Source organism: Pelodiscus sinensis, chromosome 16 (assembly GCF_052426305.1).
Source record: "Pelodiscus sinensis isolate ZL-2025 chromosome 16, ASM5242630v1, whole genome shotgun sequence".
NCBI classification, from domain to species: Eukaryota; Metazoa; Chordata; order Testudines; family Trionychidae; genus Pelodiscus; species Pelodiscus sinensis.
This window is the reverse complement of record NC_143067.1, coordinates 9,759,099-9,781,899: the sequence shown is the minus strand read 5'-3', so window position 1 is coordinate 9,781,899 and position 22,801 is coordinate 9,759,099. Positions and strand designations below refer to the sequence as shown.

Here is a 22,801-nt window from a genome sequence, read left to right as displayed (position 1 = left end):
TGATTTATAACCAGAGCAGTACATGCTGCTTCTTCCCTGACCAGATCAGCCGTCAGCTGCAGCGATTCACCACCAATGGAGCCAACAAGACGTTTGGTGGCACGATAAGACTGCCAATGAGGGCAATAAATAGACTCTCCAGCCAGACTCCCATCAAGACCTTGCCAGAGATCAAACCAGGTGGCACTGGATCTGAGAAAAGGAAATGTCCCTTTGGGATTTCCCCTGGGGATTATGCCGACACCGACTGTAGAAAGCTACATGCTCACCCAGAGCAGTTTGAAAATCCATCTGTGCCATGTAGAGGAAAGATAACAAAGACCAAATAGCCTTTTGCAATATTTCTCATCCCCCACAGGGGTACTTTATAAAAAGCAACTTTTTTTTATCTTAGTAGTTTTTAAAATGGAACTCTCCTTTCCTCTCTCCTCCACCTGATAGAGATGTTTGGCAAGACATTCTTTAGAAAGCCTGTCTCTACTTCAGACAGTGGGAGAAAGGAGCGTTTCTACTATATGTCCAGAAACTATGACTTTTCTCTCCTGAATATTGTTACACTAGTATGAAACATCCACCTTTCCCAATAAAACATTTAAACAAAAACACATTTCTCCAACGGAACAGAAAAAAAATAGAGAGACCTGACATTTCTATTTGAACACCGTGGTGAACGGACACTTTAACGACACACAAAGAACGTTTTACAGTAGTCTGTGGGAGACAAGAAATGTAAAATTCAGCGTTACCGGTACCCATGGAAATGAGATGGGATGTATTTATTTTACACCCTAGCTGGCACATCAGAATACATTTTCATCAATGCCAATATAAGTACATCAGAGGCTAATCTTCTCTGCGCTAGAATTACTGTTTCATGCAGCAGTCGGAACACAGCTGAGCTGTGCATATCCTTTGGAATCCATGCAACAAATCAAGCTGAATCTAAAGACTACCATGCATTAATTCATTACAGCCGTTCGTTTCATAGCAGGCTGTTGTCACATAAGAAATACAACATGCGCAATCAACAAAGCTGCCAGCAGTGATAAAGGACTAAGGTGCTTTTTTTAAAAATTGGAAGACGTTCGGGGGAGGGGGCGGGGGAAGTAATATCAGTGAGTGACGCCATCTGTTGAATGACAAGCTGGCAGCAGTTCCGAGAACCCTGTGAATGTGAATGAATGCATCAGCAAGCTGCCCTATCATCTGCAGCTCTGCCAGTCACAAAGTTGTTCCTTTGCAGGGCAGGATACAACTTGCCACCAGACAGGAGGAGTTCAATATTCATTAACAACAAGCTCTCCCACTCATGCTGCTCCCAGCAGCAGTGACCACAGTGCTACAGGGGCTTTGTCAGTTTCACCACCGGCTGTAAATACATAGACTCATAGAATGGAAGAGACCTTGAGAGATCATCGAGTCCAGTCCCCTGCCCTCACCGCAAGACCAAGCACCATCTAGATCAGGGTTTCCCAGCCTATGGGTCAGGACCCAAATATGGGTCGCCATTACATTTCCAAAGGGTTGCCAGGTGTCTCTTAAGGAGCCATTCACAAATTTTTTGAATTGCCCTGGGTCACTCAAGTCTTCTTGAATTGTCATAATGGGTCCCCATCTGGAAAAGGTTGGAAACCGCTGATCTAGACCATCTCTGACAGGTGTCTGTCTAACCTGCTCTTAAATATCTCCAGTGATGGAGATTCCATAACCTCCCTGGGCAATTTATTCCAGTGTTTAACCACCCTGGCAGGCAGGAAGTTTTTCCTAATGTCCAACCTAAACCTCCCTTGCTGCATTTTAACCCCATTGCTGCTTGTTTTATCCTTAGAGGTCAAGGAGAAGAATTTGTCTCCCCCCTCCTTGTAATTCCCTTTTAGGTACTTGAAAGCTGCTATCATGTCCCCTGTCGGTCTTCTCTTTTCCAAACTAAACAAACTCAATTCTTTCAGTCTTCCCTCATAGCTCATGTTTTCTAGACCTTTAATCAACTTTGTTGCTTATTTTATTTAATGGAGGCATCATGGAATACTTCCCAGCTAGTCCTGAAGAGGAGGGATTTTCATGCTGCAGTTTCAAAGCTGGGAAACTGAAACCGCTTTTTGGAAATTAAAAGTCTAAATTTAGGGTTTGTCAGAAAAATAGGAGTTTCCTCTCCTAAGCTTGCAGAATGCCATCCCTCCCCATCCTCACTCCATGGCACGTCCTCTTCAGAAAGGAGCCAAGGGTAAGGAAAGCATTGGGATAAGCAAGGTTCAGACTAATGAGACTGCATTGTAACAATGGAGTCACTCACAACCCTCCCATGGCAATTCTTTAGTGGGTCCCTGGGCATGTAATTCTACTGTTGCCAGCTGTGGAGGCTAACGTGGTTGATTTTGCAACCACAGAATTGCTGCACAACATACGTGACTTGTGGTAGATGCACTGCCCCTCTCTGCCCCCACCAACATTTTAATTGCTAATTGGGGTGTCCACACAGGTCTCTGCCCTTTCCCTCTGGGTGGTCCTCCTTGTTACCCCTCCCGTCACAGGCACCGGTCAGCACTGCTGGACACTCACTGAAGGAGAAAATACTGGGAAGGGGTTGGGACTGGCTGGAAATACGAAAGGGGAAGCAGATGGGTCGATGCTGTTTTATGGTTCTTCAATGTCGCTTGCTCCCTTTTTCATTCTGAACGAGGCCGTGCCTGGGGAGAGGGTAGCAGGGACACTGTTTCTCCCTTCCCCGACTACCGAAACTGCCCGAGGCTCACTCTCATGAGCCCCAAACAAAACCACCTCTGACATCCCTAGCCACGGGGATTATGGGGGAGGGGCCTGGCGCAGAAGCAGCAGGAATCACCCTCCTCCCCCATTTGCCTCACCAGTGGCAGGAGCCTGAGTGGCCTGCCGGCCCATTGTGCTCTGCTTCTCTGTGGCGGTGGGAAGTGAAATGCTCTGGGGCCGGGGCTCTCGGCTTCTCTGTGGCAGCAGGAAGTAGAGCGCAGCTGCTCCAGCTCCCACTGCCTACATGGTTGAGTGGGGGGGGGGGGGGGGGAAGGGGAAGGGGGTGACCCTGCTGTTGCTCTGCACCAGGCCCTCCATAATTCCCTTGTTCCTTCCCATTCATAGGATAGTTGGGGTGGCCACTGTGAGCCCCACAAAATCACAGGGCTTGGGATGGCTGCTCCGATTCGTGCTGTGGACAAGTCAGCTCTGAGCACAGAACAGCTGGTCTAGCTAACTGTCCACAGGGCCAATCTAAGCAGTTACTCGTAACAGAGGGATAGTAGCGCTGGAAACTAAAACACAGGCTTGAAGCTTCTACTCCAGTGCCAGGGAACGTTTATTTGTCTCTAGCGTTTGCCTGATCACACGTGGGTTTGTTGCTGTTTTAATGTAATTCCTACCTCAGTTCCACGTTTTTCACGTGGGGTCATAAAATGTGGGGCAGTGCGAACAACAGATGCTGACACATTTCCCCACAGCAATCGGCAATGTGGGGGCATGGGGAATATTTACAGCTTTTCATTACTTTAGTTTTAGAAATCGTAAACAACCTTTGCACTGAAATGATACTTTACAGTGACGGTCTCTGGTTTTGCTTTTGGGACGAGGAATGCTGAGGAGTGGTCAGAGAACTGGCAAACAACCTGCAAGCAGACACTTCTCACTCCTTTTCCATGGAAAAATCAACAATTTGTTTCTTTCTTAATGAATTTTTGCCTATTCTTTTAAATTGAGGTTTCTAACCCATTCTTTCATACAACACAATTTTCTGAATGGTACATAATATTACACACATCCAGGGATGGGGAACCATTTTTTGGGTCAGGGGCTGCTGACCCACAGAAAAAACAGTCGGGGGCCATACACAAGTGAGAAGCAAAATGAGACGCCCCGGACTCTGAAGGAAAGAGACACTCCCCATATTCCTCTCGCACACCAGAGCTTAGGTGTGCCCAGGCTAGTAGATTTTGTGTGCTCCAGCCCTGCGGGTGGGTGGCTGGAGCACCAGCACGGGCTCCCCTCTACTGAGCCTCAGGGGCCGAATCCGGGAAAGCTGGGGGCCACATCCAGCCCCCAGGTCTGAGCTTCCCCACCCCTGGATTAGAGAGAGATGCTGAGCCTTAGAACGTAACTTTTCTGTAGTTCTGATGACTTGAAAGGTAATTTCTTTTATTTCTAAGTCAGACGTTTCTAAATCAGAAAGCGTTTTTCTGCTACAGGTCCAAGCCTAATGTTTGAAAAAGTTTATCAGCCCTGAAAACATTTATATTCAGTTGGCAAAGAACCTCTAGTCCTGTACGGTAGTGAGATTTCAGACCTTTGAGTCACACCTTTCTGATTATTCCCTGGAACCTGAGCACTTCAGTTGCCACCCAGGAGAGATTCAAATGCAGCCCAGCTGATTAGCAAAGCGCCAACAGTGCCCACAACCAGCAGCATGTGTTTCTGCTGGTTGTGCGCATTCTCACATGTCTTGGTGCACATATAATTTTATTCTCCACATGGATGGAAAAGAAATAAAGGGAGCATTGCCCAACAGGTCATAAAATACTGGAGCCGCAACATTTTCTATATTCCTTTGGCCAGGGAACACACTTTTTATACCAGCCCATTGTCAATCACATCCTGAGCTTGCTGAGTTAAGGTGAAATGCACAATTCAGCCTTTTCTTTACCACACTGCATATGTAGTTTTTCCTTAAATGGCCTCTACTGACCATCACACACGCTTTATCTTTTCTGTATAATACTTCTGGTTAAGATAGTGTTTATGTTTTTAAATAATTTTGTGTTAGTTGAAATAATCTAGCCAAGGAGAAAGAAGGTGGATAATATTCACTAGACAGAGCCTCTCTTTGTTATTGTAAAACAGCTCTTGTTTTCTGGCTCAGGATATAAACAAGTTCCAAAGATTTCTATCACTCATTGTTAATATTTAATGTAGGGCTCTTCTACTACAGGTTGACCCTCTCTAGTCCAGCACTCTTTGGTCCAGCAACATCCTTGCTCGGGCATCATTTTAGTTAGCTGGATGTACACTTGCCATGGGTGTGCCCAAGTTTCCCGCAGTCCCATAAAGTTTGTTTACAGCCACCTCTCCTGGCTCTCAGTGTTCTGTGCTGTTATGTAGCTCTAGTTTACCCTAAATGTCTTCTCAGAGCCCAGTAAGCATTGGGAGTGTTAGTTATGCTTCTAGACAACACTGACCTCCCATGGTCTGGCAAATTCAGCACCAGTCAGGTCCCGCGGGTGATGGACTAGAGAGATTCAACCTGTTTTTCATCTTCTGTATAGCACTCTAATAGCCCACTTACAGCTACTCAAATTCTAGTATGAAAGAGAGTAGTGTTTGTAACCAAATGTCACACATAAATGTGTTGCATTGATTTGTCTGTGCTTAAAGTTACTGGTGGATTCAATACAATCCATAGGTTGCGTGGGTGTCAACAGGTCAGTATTGTATTCGTGCCCATTGGAGAATTAGCCCACAGTCTCTTTAAGAGGCACAAGAAGTGACATTGATAGATGAGTTCTCTGGGAAGGTGCATGTGCTGAACTGCACGGCTGAGAGTAGAGGGTGCATTTTAATGAAAGATGGTTTATTTTACCCTGCCCTGCATGGATCTCCATTCCTGGGAGCAGACTAAACCAAGATAGTTCAATGTCTTCACTGCAGAGTCAACCTGGGAGGGCACGTGCACTAGTCCACACTGCAAATCCACACCTGAGACCTACCACGTAGTTATATCCACTCTGATGCTGCTCTCATCCACTAGGGCTGTGGTCACCAACTGGTAGATCGGGATCTACTGGTCGATCTTGGAGCCTCTGACAGGAGATCCTGGGAGGTCTGGCTGGGAGGCTATCAAGTGCTGTCACTTCATCTGCCCCTCTCAGCACCCTTGTGCTGCTCCTGCCCTCTGCATTGGAGCTGTCCCCCATGTCTGGGAGCCTCCTGCTTGCTGTGCAGGGCATGGGAACAAGAGGAAGGGGGTGCTGATGTCAGGGTGCCCCTCCTTCCACCCTGTACGCCATCTCCACAGAGCAGAGGGGGGCAGGGATGGAGAGAGTTTGCTGGCTACTTTTGGGAGTAGTGCAGGGTCAGGGTCAGGGTAGGGATGAGCCTTCCTTAGCCCCCTGCATCACCCCCCAGAAGCCACCTGTGGGTGCCCAGCTAGAGCCCACATTCCAAACCCTGGCCCCAGTCCTGAACCCCTGCTGCACCCCAAACTCCTGCCCCTAGCATGATAAAAGTGAGTGAAGATGGGGGAAGGAGGAGGGAGTGAGCAGGGGCGGGGCCTTGGAGAAGGGGCAGGAAGGAGGCAGGGCAAGGGTATTTGGGTTTGAGGTAGATCCTGGATTGCACTTAAAGTGATCTCATGCTTAAAAAGGTTGGAGACCACTGTACTAGGGGCTAGGACTTCTGGTGCACACCCCATGCTGCACTAGGCTGCACTGGTATTAATTGTTTGCCGACATATTGTCCAAGACTGGGAGTTGAGACATTCAATAGTCTGGTAGGTATCTAATTCAAGATGTCCTCCTAAAACTGCAGATTGGAGACACATCTCCCTTAATCTTAGTCACACCAAAAGTCCACCAGAGCCGTGGTATCAGTATCTGGCCAGCGGGGAGCACTCTCGGAGGACGGTTTTCCCACCTCAGTTTAAGTGCTGTGGAAGTGCGGCAGAAATGTAACAGCCAACAAGAGAGTTTATAAACACCATATGCGTGAACTGGTGGGTTCACCAGAGTGGGAGGGGGGAGTAGGTAGAGGGCAAGAAAATATGGCTTTGGGGGAGTTTGGAGAGGCACTGAAGTACTAGCAGCACCTGAGCTAATGGGCCTGCATTTGCAGTGCAAAGTGCTGGGGTTGACAGCCTGAGTCAAAGTGGAGCCTCCTTTCTAGCCTCTCTGTCTCTTGCCAGGTCAGCTAGCCTGGTTTAAAGCACTGGTCAGAGGCTTTGGTGTATGGACCATAGCTGGACACCTGATAAAAGCCTGGTTTCACTGCAGTGCAGACAGACCCTCAGAGAATGGGAAGAGCTCCTTGGCCTAGCTCAGCAATCCTAAATCCTGCAGCGCCCACAGTATCAAAGCTCCATCCCTAGCCCAATACAGGCCCTGTAACTGCTCCCGGACCTGATGCCACAAAGCCACATGACAGGCTAACGAGGGGACATGATGACGTGTGGAACTGGGAGGATGAGCAGCCCACCAAGAGTTACAAACAGGGGACAGCCTGAAGATTGAAAATGTGAATAAATCCACTCGACCAACCCCCTGGCCTGGCACAATTCACTTCACACTCATGGCAAGACACCAAACCATCTGACTGGGATGTGTAAAAGCCACCTGTTGAAACCTATGCCCCATGCAGTGCTGTTGGCCCTGCATTTGGCCCGGCCCGCTGACACACTGCCTGTTTTCCCAGTGACACAAACAGGCAGGCTCAGTGTCAATGTTCAGACCCTCTGCTCTATTTTGGAGGACTCTGGAAGGAGACAATCTAAGTCCTCTCCCCTCAGCCAATGCACTAGTACAGTGTTTCCCAATTTTACTTGGCCAAGGAACCCTTTTAAACTCAGCAGAATTTCGAGGAACCCCTAATAACAGTTATATATGTAGCTGAAAAAGTAGACCACAAATCAGTACGGTTAATAATAAACAAATGCTAAAAAAGGTCATGAGATCAACGTTTAGTTTAATTGCACACATTTAAAAACAAAAATCACATTTTTTGCTGCTGCTAGGTCCTTAAAAAATGCAGAGTGGCAGCAGGGGGCAGGCAGGGAGGTGTCTGAAAACCAGCAGGGGAACCAGAGAAGAAGCCAGCGTCTTTATGTCCCTTTAAGACCAGGGAGGTGGGAGACGGTGGGGGGGGGGGGGGGGGGAGGGAGAAGAGAGAGAAGGGACAGGGCGCTATCTGAAAGCTGGCAGGGGAACCAGAGAGAGAAAGAACCAGCATCTGTGCGCACTGGTTCCTCTCTGTCCCTTTAAGACCAGCAGGGGAGAACAGAGGGGACAGGGAGGTATCTGAAAGCCGGCATGGGAATCAGAGAACGAGTCGGTGTCTTTGAACGCTGGTTCCTCGTGGAACCCTTACGTTCACTTCCCGGAACCCCGGGGTTCCACAGCACCACTTGGGAAACACTGCCCTAGTATGTTGCAGGCAGACCCACAGACAGGGGAGGCAAAGGGGACAACTGCTCTGGGGCCCCATGAGTCAGAGGGCAGCATCTGGGGCCCTGGCCCCTTTAAATCACCACTGGAGCACCCCATGGACCTCTCCGGGCGGCTCTTAGGGCTGCCTAGAGAGGCGGGGGCACCATGCTACGCACTCCGGGATACTGGGAGGACTCGGGGTGGGAGAAGGGGCACCTCACAGTCCAGGTGGTGCTGATTACTGGCTGTCCCTTCCCGCTCTCTCTGCCTGAGGCACTGCCCCTTCCCTACATAGGCTGTGGGCCCCCCTGGTTGGGGGTTCCATTCAGAGCATTCTGAGTTGCCCATGTGATGGGGCTGCCAACCACCTTTTCTTTGGGGAGGCTAAAGAGGTTTCTCCTTTAGATAGCTTTTCCTACGATGGGATTTCCCTTTACTTAATTTCATCCCTTAGGGGCCGCAAAGTGCAAATACAGGCAGTCCCTGGGTTAAGTACAAGATAGGGACTGTAGGTTTGTTCTTAAGTTGAATTTGTATGTAAGTCGGAACTGGTACATATCGTAGGGGAAACTCTAGCCAAACATTTCTCCAGAGCTCAGTTTTATTCTCCCACACCTCACTTCCCTCAGTCCTTTATTCTCAAGCTGAGGTGTCTGCTGAGAAAAGCTGCTCCGCGTCTCCCTGGTCTGCTGGGGGGGGGGGGGGCGCTAGCTTCGCGTCTCCCTGGTCTGCTGGGGGGAAGCAGCTAATGCGGGGTTGCCTCACCCCGTTTGTAAGTAGGGATCCGATGTAAGTCGGATCCATTTAACCCGGGGACTGCCTGTATATTTCTACCTCCGCTGACATCAAGATGCTCAATGGGACTTCCACTATCAAAAATAGTTTGCATACCGCAGCTGTACCTACACGGATGCATTTGTCCTCTCAAGCGTAGCATTTGTTCCTGAGAATGCGCATCATTTTACAGGCTGCAGTTGTCATGCATATCCTCAGTCCCCACCATTCAAAGCCCTTTACACACTCCTCGCTCCATGTGCTCATAAAAACCACTTGCCACGTGGATTTTTTTAACTGACCCTGCCAAAACATCAAAATCAAAGGGTTTCTGGTGTCAGAACCTTGCCGTTCTCATTTTAGCTTCTTAAATACTAATGAATGTGGCAGTATAGAATGGGTTGTTCTTTCTTCAATAATACAGGAGACCTTCACCACGCATGGAATCACTATTTGTGGTTCTGTGTATTCGCGGATCTCCTGTGCAGGTCTGGGGGAGAAGGGGAAGTGGCAGGATCCGGGAGCTGTAAGTAGCCAGGGTATCCTGTACAATTAAAAAACGGATGTGACTGTAAATTTAGGATTTTGTGTGAGATATGACCCATGAAAAGTGTAATGAACAGAACTGTGGAGTATCCCATGTGCACAATTAGGCCTATAAAAATGAAGCCCACATATCTTATTAACATCAGCAATTAGAAAGTAGGCACAATTTAAAAAATATTCTAGAAACATCACATGGCCAGTGTTGCCAGCAAAACTCTCTCTTAAAATACAAACATTCAACATTCACTTTGTGGGAGACACATTCGTACTTTCATTTACCAAAGGACAGGAGACCAGATTTTAGTCTTAGTTACACGAGTATAAATCCAGAATAACTCCAATGGATACATAAATCGTTGGACTGACTCTAGATTTATATCACTTTAACTCAGCTGAAAGGCTTTGTATGAGAAATACTCCTGATGATATGCTCTGCCTCGCTACAACATTTAAACTCCTGCTAGGCCTCTTGTGTGGTTATTTAGTGACTTATTGACTCCAGAGGGCTTTCGATCAGACACTTGGTGCTTGCCTCCGTATCTCTTCTGAAGTTCACCTTTAATGGCCTGATCTCATTAATGACAATAGAAAGACTTGAGAGTTGGATGGAGCTGTAGGTGCTGAGGGGTAAATCTTCCCATCTGGCCATGAAAATTTAAAAAATCCAAGCCGTTTACCTTACCCCTCTACTTTTTCCTAGTATAAAACCTCCCGATCTAGAGCTGCAACAGAAAGTTTTCAATATGTTTGTGTTTTAGAATTCAAATATAATAGGCAGGGCTTGATTCCTCTCTGGTTCACGCTGGCCTAATTCAGGAATAAATCTCCTGCAATAATGGAGCTCCCACAATGCAAAATGGATGAGAGAGGACGAAGGTTTATGCTTTGTTTCTATTTTACAATAGCAGCCTGGACTAAACAGCTGGTTACTCTAAGGGCTGCTAGATTTGTATTTTCTATTTGGCATTGAATTTTATGACTATGCTTTGTCATATCACTATTGTCATTTGTGGTTCTATTTACTGAATGTACCTTGCAATAATACACAAAACTGTGAGCTCCCAAATTTATACCCCAAGAGAGTTTCATCTGGCTGAAGAATCAGTGACATTTTGTCACAACCGCCTCTGTGAAACACGCATATTTTTTACAATAGATTTTATACTTTTGAATATTCATGTTGGTTTACATAATAGTGTGGTAAATTCTCCAGAGCATATCAATTTGCAATCAATGACCTTTCAATTACTTAACAGCCAACAATAGCAGCAGCATTATACAGCTTCTTCCATGTGAAAAGAAACCAAGTTATTTTCATTAGCAAGGATCATTCATAGATGTGTGCTTTTCATGAGACAAATCCACATTTGAAAGGTACTTAATATCCTTAGATGGAGCTTTACTGTTAAAAACAAATACAAACTCGAGTAATACACACAGCTGTATGCAGTATACAAATGAAACAGTGTAGATAATTATATATGTTAGGAGATTTATTATGCAGTATTAATAAGATTAAAAGCAGATGACAACTTCCTAATTGTAGACACGTATTATGTAATTGTATCTTATAACCAGTTCCTTAATTTTCATATCTAGAATAAGTAACTTACTTATTGTATCTGATATTATAAGGAATATATTTAGGATATTAAAGTTAATGTAATTATGCACGTGCTTAACTTTTGCTGAAAGGGCAGGACGACACCTGACCAAATGCTTAAGTTAAGCAGGTGCTTAAGTGCTTTCCTAGATCAGGGGTTTAAATCAGTCAGTCACCCGGGCACAGCATAGATTTTCAAACAGATGCATCTCAGTCTCCATATATTCCTGATCTTTAGTAACCAGTGGATTTGGCATTTGCAGCTGTCTGCGTCGCTTTGATACTTTATTTAACACAATACTAATCTAGTAGTTCAACCTTAAATGATCCATAGGCCTGCAACTGCAGCGCCTATCTGTACACATGGATAAGACAGTTCTACAGGCGACCCCCGCACTTACGACCTAATTGGTTCCTGGAGAACAGTCATAAGTTGAACTCTTATTTCCCATAGGCGCAATGTTATAAATGGCAGTTCCATTCCTGGAAACCCATTTCATATACCAAAATATCAAAACTGACTACGGAAATGGAGGAAAACTAATCTAAATAGATCAAATAATGCACAAAAATAACTAAAAAGTGAAGACCGATGTGGCGGAGATGTGCACATTTCAAGCAGCAGCTGCAGACTGGCAAGTCTGACTGACCTTGTACATTTCCTGTTTTGGGATGATGCGTGGAGTCTGTGTCGTACGCTGTTGTAAATACAAGCTGCGGACGTATATTGGAGGTTTTTAGGAACTCTCTCACATGGAAAAAATTGGTCGTAAATGTGGGGGGTCGTAAGTCGGAGGTCGCCTGTAGCAGGTTCCAGATGAGGAGGGATAAAGTTGAGGGGGCCAGGAAGTATTTGTAGATTCTTCTCTACTATTCTAAAATCCACGAAGCACACTCATTTACACTTATTTCCCCTTCTCGGGTGAAACTTCCCTAAGAATGGCTCCGGGGCAGCTATGGGATAGCAGAGTCCCAGCAGCATGACTCTGGTTGGAAGCAAGCATGCTGTCCAGTGATAGCATGGAACAAAGAAGGGAACACTCCACTGATCAGATGCCTTTTGCCTCTGGTGGATACCACCATCCAATAGAAGAATTAGAGGGAAACTCAATGGCTACATCTACCCTGGCCAGTCTTGTGCAAGAACATATGCAAATGAGGTGTGGCGATGAATATCGCTGTGCCTCATTTGCATATTTAATAAGCCACCATTTTTGCACAAGGGACTTTTGCACAAGAGCCATTCTGCCTGAAAATAAGCGGCAGAACGGCTCTTGTACAAGAGGGTGGGGTTTTGCGCAAGAAGGAGCAGTATAGACTGCTCCTTCTTGTGCAAAATGGCGGCTTATTAAGTATGCAAATGAGGCGTGGCAATATTCATCGCCAGGCCTCATTTGCATATATTCTTGCCCAAGACTGGCCAGTGTAGACATAGCCCATATGTGCACACTCACCCTTCTGATATCCTGCACTGGAGTATCTCGACAGAGCAGCATCAGACCTTCAGATTACAATACTGCAGAACTTTGTATCTTCCTATATATGTGGGTTTCTCTTAAACCTGATTTGATTCATAGGAGGTAAATCGCTAGGAATGTTTCCCACAAAACATGCTGTCCATTCCATACGTGCTGTGTGATGTTTATATGATTGCAGATGCAGGAAAACGGAGAGATTATATGTTCACATTTTAAATTACTGTAATCGGGAAATGAGCCATGAAGTGTCTAATTGACTACATGTTAGAGAGGCAAGACGCCTGGAGCAACATCTTTTATTGGACCAACTTCTGTTGGTAAAAAAGAGAGACCTCACCCACTTGTTTTCTCTAATGTCCTGGGACTGTGCCAGCTACAACTATCCCGCATACGACATGTTAATAATTGATTTTAAAGTTTAAATTAAAATCCTTGTATTTTAATCAGCTTCTTAAGTACATCAAAAATACAGTAATCGCACCTAACGATCGCGGTCCAGTAGCATACTACATTAGTGCCCGAAGCTAGAGACCTTGTTCTGAACGGATGACTCACTGGCACATTTCAGAATCCATGAATCTCAATTGATTTTATACTTGTCTAATAACAAAAATGTATAGCCCAACTTGTGTCTTGCACTGCCCCAATGGAAATAATGCAGCGAGTCTCCATCTGTTATGCAAATGTGAAGCTAAGCAGAAGGCTCTGCATTGTCGGAAAGCATTGCAAAATAGCCACAGCCCCAAACTTGACCTTGATCTATAAATAACTATACTTTGCAGCTGAATGAAGGGCATTCTGCGATGAATAAACCCATATTGCGGAAATTGCTGTTAACAGACATTTCAGTGCATGAATTTTAGACCTACAACAGATCCCCAGATACATTTATTTGATTAAGAGAGAGAATCCACAGACTAATTAAGAACAAAAACAAGTCACTACTTCAGGCCCCAATTCATTAATGCATTTAAACTTCCACTTGTAATGACTGGGCTGTGGACTGTCATGCCTAATGGTTAGATTCTGACCTCTGCCATGCCAGAGTTCAGAACCACTGACAGCATCAGGTACCGAGCCAAAGTTCAAAGCTAGAGGCAAAGCCAGGTGCCAAGTCAGGCACAACATTGGGGGTTAGGCACAGGAAGGATCTGGAGTAATGGTTCTGGAACAATTTTTAATAGTGGGGGGTGCTGAACACGGAAACCATGTATTTGGGTCATTTTTACGACAAGCCAGGGAGTGCGGCAGCCACTGCCACCACCCCACATTGCAGTTCTATCAAGGGCAATGAGGTAGGAAAGCAAGAACAGATGGGGACTGAGATAAGGAGGACAGGAGCCAGGAGCAAGCAGGAATGCAGGGCTCTGGAGTCAGGTAAGCAGGAAACGTCTTTAGTGACTGATAGACAGGGTATTCCTCTCCTTGGTTAAACAACTTCCTTCCTGCCACTCTTCCTGCCTTAAAAACAGCTCCCCAGCCAATCAGTGTGCTGGACATTCCCCCCTCCCACATTAGGCGCTTCAGGAGTGGGGCCATTTACAAGCTAGCCAATCACTAGTTCCCTTCTCCAGTTGCTCAAGTGAGTGGCAGGATAGTGGTTGCGACAAACATTGCACTGCCTGGGCACCCCTGGGTCCAAGTTGGAGGTCAGCGACCACTCACAGCGTCTCACTTCAAGAGGATTCTTAAGCCCCATTGACTTCAGTAGGTCTTTAAAACACATCCCCAAACAGAGATCCTTTCTTGGGTTAGGACCATGGTCAGTCTCTTAATTCAACGCTCCTGGAATGCACTGGACAACAGCAGTTAGCTGATGAATACTGTTCTTGCAGCTGACATCCTTGAATGCTAAGGCAAAAAACCACGATTATAAACAGAAAGAAAGAATTACATTTCAATTCATTGAATGAAGAGAAACACGATTAACGTTTGCCAAATGGGAAAGGACAAAATCAGCTGGAGAAAATATAGTGATGCTAGTAAGGTGATGACAGAGGTAGAAGGAAAGTCTCTCTTCAGTCAAATACCCTGGCATGCACTTCTAACAGGAGATAAAAGATTAAAGGCTTTTTTCCCCCTGAAGCAATGGATGAAAAATAAGCTGAACATTAATTACTAATGTGCTCTTTACTGCAATTCTGTACCTGGTATTTATGAATAGATACAAGAAGTAGAAGTGCTATTAACTGATGGGAGTTTATGATGTCACCTGCACCAACAAAAGCCCATTGGGTCATTCACATAATGTGGAAGGTTAATGTAGATGGGATAATGAATGTCCACAGTATTTATAATGCCTGTGAACATCAAGAGTACTCTGCGAGTTCATAACTATAGTATGGCATAATTAGAGCTAGGTGATTAACAGAATTTCCATCTTGTGGAAAATTCTTGAGATTTCAAAATTTGGTTTCGTACCAAACTGGGATGAAAAAGCTGAAGTTTTCATGAAACAGTTCATGAAACAAAATATTCCTAAATACTTTATTTAAAAAAGATCTAACTGCTTCATTTTGCCTTCGTTTCAACGTTTACATTCTGTAAAACTTACAACATGATAAACAGATGCATATTGTCTAAGAAGGGTACAAAAGTTTTTTAAAAAAGGCAAAATGTCATGTTTCAATGATGCCTCCCCCCCCAAATATTTTGATTTAATCAAATCAGTATTTTTCACAGAAAACTGATCTCTGAGCATTTCTGAAAACTATACTCTGAAAAGCTCTAGGCAAAAAAGTCCTTTTGAACACAAAAGGAGAAAGGCCCTTGTGTGCACCACAGCTTCCTAGAATTTCAGCCACTGAAGATCCTGAAGCAGCCAAGGATTGTGAACCTTATTGACAGAGTGGGAAAAGCCCTACAGTGACGATGGCAGACCCCCGTGCCTGCCAGGCGCTCTCTCTAAATGTCAGGTGCGAGCACCACAAAGTGTGAGCAATGCAAAACAAATTCTTTTGTGTTTAAAGTTCAGCCGTTCTCTTCTTATACATTCCTGAAATATGCTGAAAGGAAGCGAAGCAAAACCCGGCAGGGAGGCAGCTCAGAGCCACAAGTGACTTTAGTTCAATGTCAGACGTGGAGACAACAAGGCTATCTACACTGCAGAGTTTTTGCGCAAAAACTTGTGGAGCATCCACACGCCAAGCCCGTTCTTGTGCAAGAAAAAAAGTACAGTAAAGTGTAAGAACAGAGGGCTTTTTTGCACAAGAGTTATTCCTCTCCCCACAAGGAATAAGCATTTTTGCACAAGAGCAAAAAGGAATGTGTGGACAGGCAACAGGAGTTTCTCGCACAACAAACCCCTATGGCTAAAATGGCCATCAGAGCTTTCTTGCGCAAGAGAGCGTCCACACTGCCATGGATGCTCTTCGGCAAGAGCACATCTCTTGCGCAAGAGCACATGGCAGTGCAGACGCATGGACGCGCTCTTGTGCAAGAACTTTTTGCGGAAGATCTCTTCCGCAAAAAGCTCTTGCATGAGAAGCGTGCAGCGTAGACATAGCCCTAGGGTTTGCTTACCAGCCTTTAACCCACACCCACTCATACACATGCCTATTACATATATATTTATATGTCTATATATGCTGGCCCTCATTCCCCAATCTGTTAAGGCCACTTTGCACGCAATACAATGTGGTCTTACACCAGCCAGAGGTCCCAGCTGAGAATCTCCCTTCTACAGAGGAAATGATGCGAGTGTCGGGTATCTCCCCACTTCTCTGTGCGGAGGGGGATATATCGGAGTCTGGGCTAAGCTGAGCTTGGTTATGCCTGATCTTCTGCTGACCTTTGGAACCTTATACCTGCAACAGAAAACAAAAGCAAAACCCTTCTCTCTCTCTCTAATCTGCCATGGGACCAGGGAGTCCCGAATCAGAGATCACAATCACTCAGGCCCAACAAGGGGGAGGTGGGAAGGAAGCAAGAAGCTCCCAGCTGGTGTAACTACAGCAGCGGTGGCTGGAGACTCAGATAGGGATGTAAGTGACTAGTTGACTAGTCACTTGTAAGTGACTAGTTGACTAGTCACTTCTTCTCCTGCAGGCGTAGAAACAGGTGCTGCGGAGCAGAGGTGGCCCGTGAGCCTAGGCAGACTCGGCGGTCGCCTAGGGCGCCGCTGGCCCAGGGCACCCAATGATGTCATCACGGGGCACCCGATGATTACGTCACGGCCATTGACAGCCATGCAGGCGGGGACGCCAATTGCACCTTACGCCTGGGGCGCCAGCTGCCACAGCCAGCCTCGGGCAGCTCTTGCTGGGGAGAGCCGGCTTAAAAGCCAATTCCCCCCAGTCTCCATGCCCAGGGCAGGGGAGGCAGAGAGATACCAGGACTGGGCAGGAGCCAGGAATCAGCTGATTCCCGGCTTGCGCCCAGTCTCAGACACTGCACCTCTGCTTTCTAAATGTATCAAGAGCCTGCTGGCTCATAATACATTTAAAAAGCAGAAGCGCAGTGTGGAGAGGATCCCCATGAGCCAGGAATCACCTCTCCTGGCTCACGCTGGGTCTCCCATGCTGTGCACCAGCCTTTTAAATGTATTAAGAGCCTGCCCGCTCTTAATACATTTCAAAGTCAGAGCGCCAGCCATGTGCTAATCACACTGCAGCTCCCCAACATATCGACTAATTGACTAGTGATGGAAATTCCATCAACTAGTCTATTAGTTGATTAAACTAAATTTAACATCCCTAGCCTCAGACTCCTTTGAATTGCCTGGGGAGTACCCACCCCTGTGAGAAACTTTTGTCTTTTGCCCTCCCTGTATTGTCAACAAAGAACCAGCGTGGACTCTGCTGTTTGTTTTGCGGAGAGAAATGGCTTCTGCCACTATCCCACAATGTCTGCCCCAATGGCTCTGCTCAGTGTTTTGTGGTCTCTGCTGCCCTGCAAGCATGTGACCCCTCCCCCTTTCAAAGCTCCAGGAAGTAGCTGACAGCTAAGTGAGCTTCTCCCTTTGGGGAACAAAGAACAAGTCACTGGAATGCTCCTGCTCTGCTGCTGCGGGGGAAGGGGGAGGCGACTGGAGAGACTGCTGTGCTGCTTTGACACTCGTTAGTACAGAGAGCTCACAGAGCTATGAGAATCCCAAGAAGCGCAGGAAATCAGCTCTACCTTCCCACAATACTGCACCGTGGGATGTTCTCCCACATTGCTTTGCTATGTCTGTCAACAGGGCACTAACAATGTGACCATGAAAAGTCGACAATGGGAAGCAGAAAAACTGGTTTGACCAGTTTTCACTTTTGACGCCTTTTGCATGTCGACAGCACTTTCGCCGCCAAACTTTTCCAGTGTAGACAGAGCCAAAGTCTTTGTAAACTTCACAGCAGAGGGTAGGTGGCTGGCGTGCAGAAATCACAGCCTCTCAGGCTGACCAACATGGCCTTCCCCGGAAATGCCAAACCAGGGGAGGCCATAGGAGATAAAGAAGAGCCTCAGGAAAAGACAGGGTGTGGGAACAAGGACTTAGGGAAGGGAGTGGTGTGGAGGTTGGAGGCTTGTGGACAAGGGGGTGGTGCAAGAGCAGGACCTCAGAAATGGCCAGCCGGAGGGCAGGGGCTTACCTTGTTAAGGGCAGAGTCTCATGAAGAAGGGGCACCATTGTTTGGGCATCTGTGGTCCCCCACTTTGAGGGTGCTTCTGCCCCTCCTGATCTTATTTCCTCAGACTCTCCCCCACTGATCTGGATGTATCCATCTCGTCTTCTAGCAGGGCTGAACCTTTTTTTAGTCAGGGGCCACACACAAGTGAGAAGACACAAGACTCACTAGCACTCAGCTCCGGGTGCTGGGTCTGTGGGGATGGGAGATGCCAAGGCTTGGGGCTTCCAGCCTGTGGTCGGAGACTTGCCGCGGGTTGGGTCAAAGTACGCAGGGAGCTGGATCCCGGCCGTAGGTTCCCCACCCTCAGAGTACCAGCTCTTTGGGACAAAGCCCCTCTTTAAGCTCTGCGTTTTACAGGTCCCAGTGCAGTGGAAGAATAGGACTTGTCTAGAGTTCCCAGGCACTACTGAAATACAGCTAAGTAATAATATAATCTAGACACACACACCCAGGAAAGTCTCCTCTTAGGTCTAGTTAGAGCCTGGTTTGAATCCTGCTGTAGGAGGTTTACATCCCTTTTCAAAACTCTTTCTATTTTCACATTTACTCTTCTAGCTCAGGATGTGCTTGTGACCCATATAAATGTCTAGTCCTTCTGGAATCCTGCTAAACACTTGGCCTTGGCGCTATATTGTGGCAGTGTGTTCCACGGGGTAACTGCGTTGCATGAAGCAGTATTTCCTGCCGCCTCAAACTAGCCAGCTGATTGGCATCCTGTGTCCTTTACTATAAACAAATAGCTGTCCTCCAGGTATAATTTTGAAAACTCTCTGCTAAACAAGCATATAAAGCAAAGCCTTAGGCAACTGAAGGACTACTAAAGCGAGCCTGGTTGTGAAGAGATCTGTAAACATCCAGATTCCACACAGCAATACCAAACTTGGCCAGTGATATGAAAGGCACAGATCACTTCTTACCCAGCTCAATTACCCAAGACTCTAAATAAGCTTGCTAATTATTTCCAAGGGCTTTTAATATTACTGTCCCTAAATTTGATTAAACACCACTCTAAATCCTTTTAACTGATCATCATTAGAGAAAGCTGGCTTGATAGGGCAATAAAATGTTTTCTGTTTCCCATGGACTAATGGCTCTTTTTTCAGTAAAAGATGCTCAGTTTTAACATCTCCCACTGCTAGAGCAGGGGAGCTGTGATAGCGCACACTGTTAGGACCTGGCAGCACAGGTCTGTCCTCCGTGGGAGTTTCGTTCGAGTAAGGATTGCAGGATTGGGCCTTTTGTGTTATGCTGGGGTAGGATGGAATAAAATGATACGACTTGACATAAGCACATAATGCACCAAATTTTCCTCTCACTTAGTCCGGTGCAAATCCAAAGCGATTCCATTTAAATCAATGATCAGAGTCACTCTGGATTTCCACCAACGTAACAGAATGTGGCCCAAAGCGCCATGAAGCTATTGCACTGAAGAAAACTTTTAACTCTTGCAGCAGTTTTCTTCACTGCCATGTTGATGTTTCTATTTTAGAATTCACTCAAAAACATCTTGCTGAGAAAATGGCACGTGTAAGTATTACCCTCCTTTGACTACAGAGAGCTATGCCACAAACCCGTATTAAATTAACATCAAGTGGCTTAAACCAAAAACTTAAAAAGAATTCAGGAAATGCAGTCCTGGAACAAATTGTTCCTGCACATCTCTCTCTCTCCTCTCCTGCCTTGAGCCTCACACTGTGCCACTGCCCCTTTGAAGCAGGGCTTCGCGGAATGGATCTTTCACACTATGCATCACAACATCACCGGCTCTATCGTCTCCATCTCCAGCACATAGTATTTCACCGATTACAGGCAGGGTCCATAGCAGCTGGACCTCTGGAGTGTTAATTAGTATTAGGGATGTGTTCATAGTGTAAATGGTTCTTTGAGAGCCCCGGAGATATACCGTGTAAAGGTAAATCCAGGGACTGAAACCATTGCACTGTTAATTGGAATATGCATATTACAGCTATTATAAACAAGGGCTACCGCATGAGCCCAGATGGCAATTTTCAGAATCTAACAACTGGTCCATTTTGAGGGTTTCTTTTAAATAACTTGAACAAGTCAACCACAATCTAGGTTAAGTCTCCTGAAATATATAAACAGAGTTGACTTTTAAATCAAGACAGAGAAAACAGCTCCTGAAATGCCCTGTTTTTCTACAACAGCTGTGAGAATTTAAATCAAATTTGGCTTAAAGCAAATGACTCCCCAATTGAGATTTTGTATGCCAAGGTTGAGCTGAAACAAACCTTTAGTGCTAAGTTTCCAGTAGCCCAGGATTTCTAATGGAAATAAAGATAAGACCTAGAGCAAGACCACTCCAGTTTCACACCGTCCCCAGGATTTCTCACAACCCTTCACCTGGAAGGGCAGCTCCATTTATCTCCCAAATCCCTAATAAAGGACTTTTGCACACAGCACGGTTGCCAATGCTCCAGGATTGCCCTGGAGTCTCCAGGAACTGAAGGAGTAATCTTTGATGAAAGATTATAACCTGTGATGAAACCTCCAGGAATATGTCCAACCCAACCCGGCAATCCTTGTGCACAGGCACAAAGAGGCCATCAACAGCAGAATACTTCATGGTCAACTCTTTTTGTTTTTGCTCTGGACTACGTGCAAAACCTGTGCGGAAGTGCCAGCTACTTCCTTGCTAGAAGACAACAGGCACATCTACAGATTGGATCCAGGCACCACTTTGAAACAAGTGTTTGGGACTCACAAAGAGTTAACACACCTCCAACCTAGTTCAACCACTTCAGGGTCACTCACTGACACCGCCCCCCCCTTTGGTTTAACTATATTTGGGACCCAGAGAAAGAGTTCACACCCCCTCCAACCTCATTCAACCTCTTCTGTGTTTCTCACTCACACCTTTGAGTTCAACTTTTAACTACATCCACCCCCCCCCACACACACACACCCCTTTTGATTTAGCTACATCCAACCAGCCCTTCACCAGTGGAGCCCCTCCAGTTCCACCCACTCCCCCCGGACTCTCCAATTCCGCTCAGCTGGGACCGCAGCTCCATTCACCTACCGCCCCCAGCTCCGGCCACACCTGCCAACCCAGCGCATCCCTCGGCTCACCCGCGCCGAGCTCCACGCGAAGTTTGCCTTCCCCGCACGAGAAGGGGCAGGTCTGTCCACAACCCCCGCGCCCTCCAGCGGGCAGCTCCCCCCCCCCCGCGACGAACCGCCTCGCCCGCATGGCCCCGCCAGGTGCATCCCAGCACATGCCGGCCACGTTCCCAGAGCGCGCGGAGCCATCTCCGCAGCCCTGCAAACGCGCGTGGCCAGCCGAGCCCAGGGCAGCGCGGTCCTGCCGCGCCTGCGGATTTGGTTTCACCTGCTCCCCGCCCAGTGCCCTGCTCCGAGAGCCCCGCAAACAGCGGCTCCCCGCGCAGCCCAGACGCGCCGCAGCCGGCTCGGACTCACCGCAGCGCCGCACGCGTGGTCCCCCTGCTGCAGCCCATGGGAGAGCGGCCCGGGCCCTGGAGACTGGCTGGCCGCGCGCCCCGCGGGCTCCTCCGCAGCCGGCCAGGGACCCGCTCGCCTCCGCTGCCGCTGCCACTGCCGAGTGGCTGCGGCGGGCTCCGCGCGGCGCCTCCCAGCCCAGCGCCCGGGGCGCAGCAGTGAGGGCGGACAGCGCCGCCTGGCCGCCGCGCTGGGGATCGGGAGCGGCCAGGGCGGGAGCGGAGGTGCCTAGCCCCCTCCCCAAGCAGAGAAAGCCCCTCGCTCAGCCGCAGGCGGCGGAGAAACCCCGCCCCCAGCCCGGCCCAGGTGACTGCGGGAGGGGGTTCTGGGCAAGGGACAGGTGCAACCCCCTCCCTTCAGGCTCTGCTGGCCTGTCAGTCAGCTGCCTGGGGGCAGCCTGCCCCACACAGTAGGGAGAGGGGAGCCCTTGGCCTGGGGGCCTGTGTCTTGGGGAAGGAAGCAGCTGCTGTTTTCTTTAGGGAGCAAGGAAGCCCCCCTTGTTCCCAGGGGCTGGGCAGCCAGGCACCCACTCCTGGGAACTGAAGAGGCAGGCAACACTTCTGTTGCAAGGGGCAGAGAGCAGGCCTGAAGAGGTGAAGACAGATTCTCCCTTCTTGGACATTGGTGGTTGAATTAATCACAGTGGGAGTTCGGCTACTGTGCAGTTGGCTAGCCTGCAGGCAGCAAGCCCTAAGGCCTTCTCCAAAAGCAGAATCCCCTTGTGGGAGGGGAGGCCAGGAAGTGGAGAGAGAGGCACTACCCTTACCTCTCCTCCTGGGAGCCTCTCGGGGACCTGTGGGGGTCCTTGAAAAGCCTGCCCCCAGGCTTGGACTAGGCACATGAGGGGGTAGAATAATGAGCAGATTAATTTTTTGTTAAAGGTCAACATTCTTTTAAAAATAGATGTCGGGACAGGAGCAGCTGCCTTGATTTTCCTAAGCTTTGCATAGCTAAAAACATGCTCTGGAAGGTTAATTTACTGCTGGAGAAAAGGTTCAGCCCTGAACCGTATCTAGAGAACAGAAGCTGCCAGAGCAAGGGGTCCCTATACTCTCCACCAGCTCGGAGCAGGAGAGACCAGCTCGAGGACTGCACGAACCAGCTCAGTCCCTATTTCCATTCAGTCCGGGGTAGGAATGTGAATTGTTAACCGGTTAA

General features: G+C 47.5%; 1 protein-coding gene across 1 annotated transcript in view; it reads right to left on the bottom strand.

The window, feature by feature from the left end:
• Window positions 1–21,844, bottom strand: part of RASGEF1C (RasGEF domain family member 1C) — a 128,876-nt gene extending 107,032 nt beyond the window's left edge. The window contains exon 1 of the mRNA XM_075900487.2: window positions 21,605–21,844. The gene's annotated coding sequence lies outside the window, so the exon portion shown is untranslated. The remainder of the gene's footprint in view (window positions 1–21,604) is intronic.
• Between the last annotated feature and the right edge of the window lie 957 nt (window positions 21,845–22,801).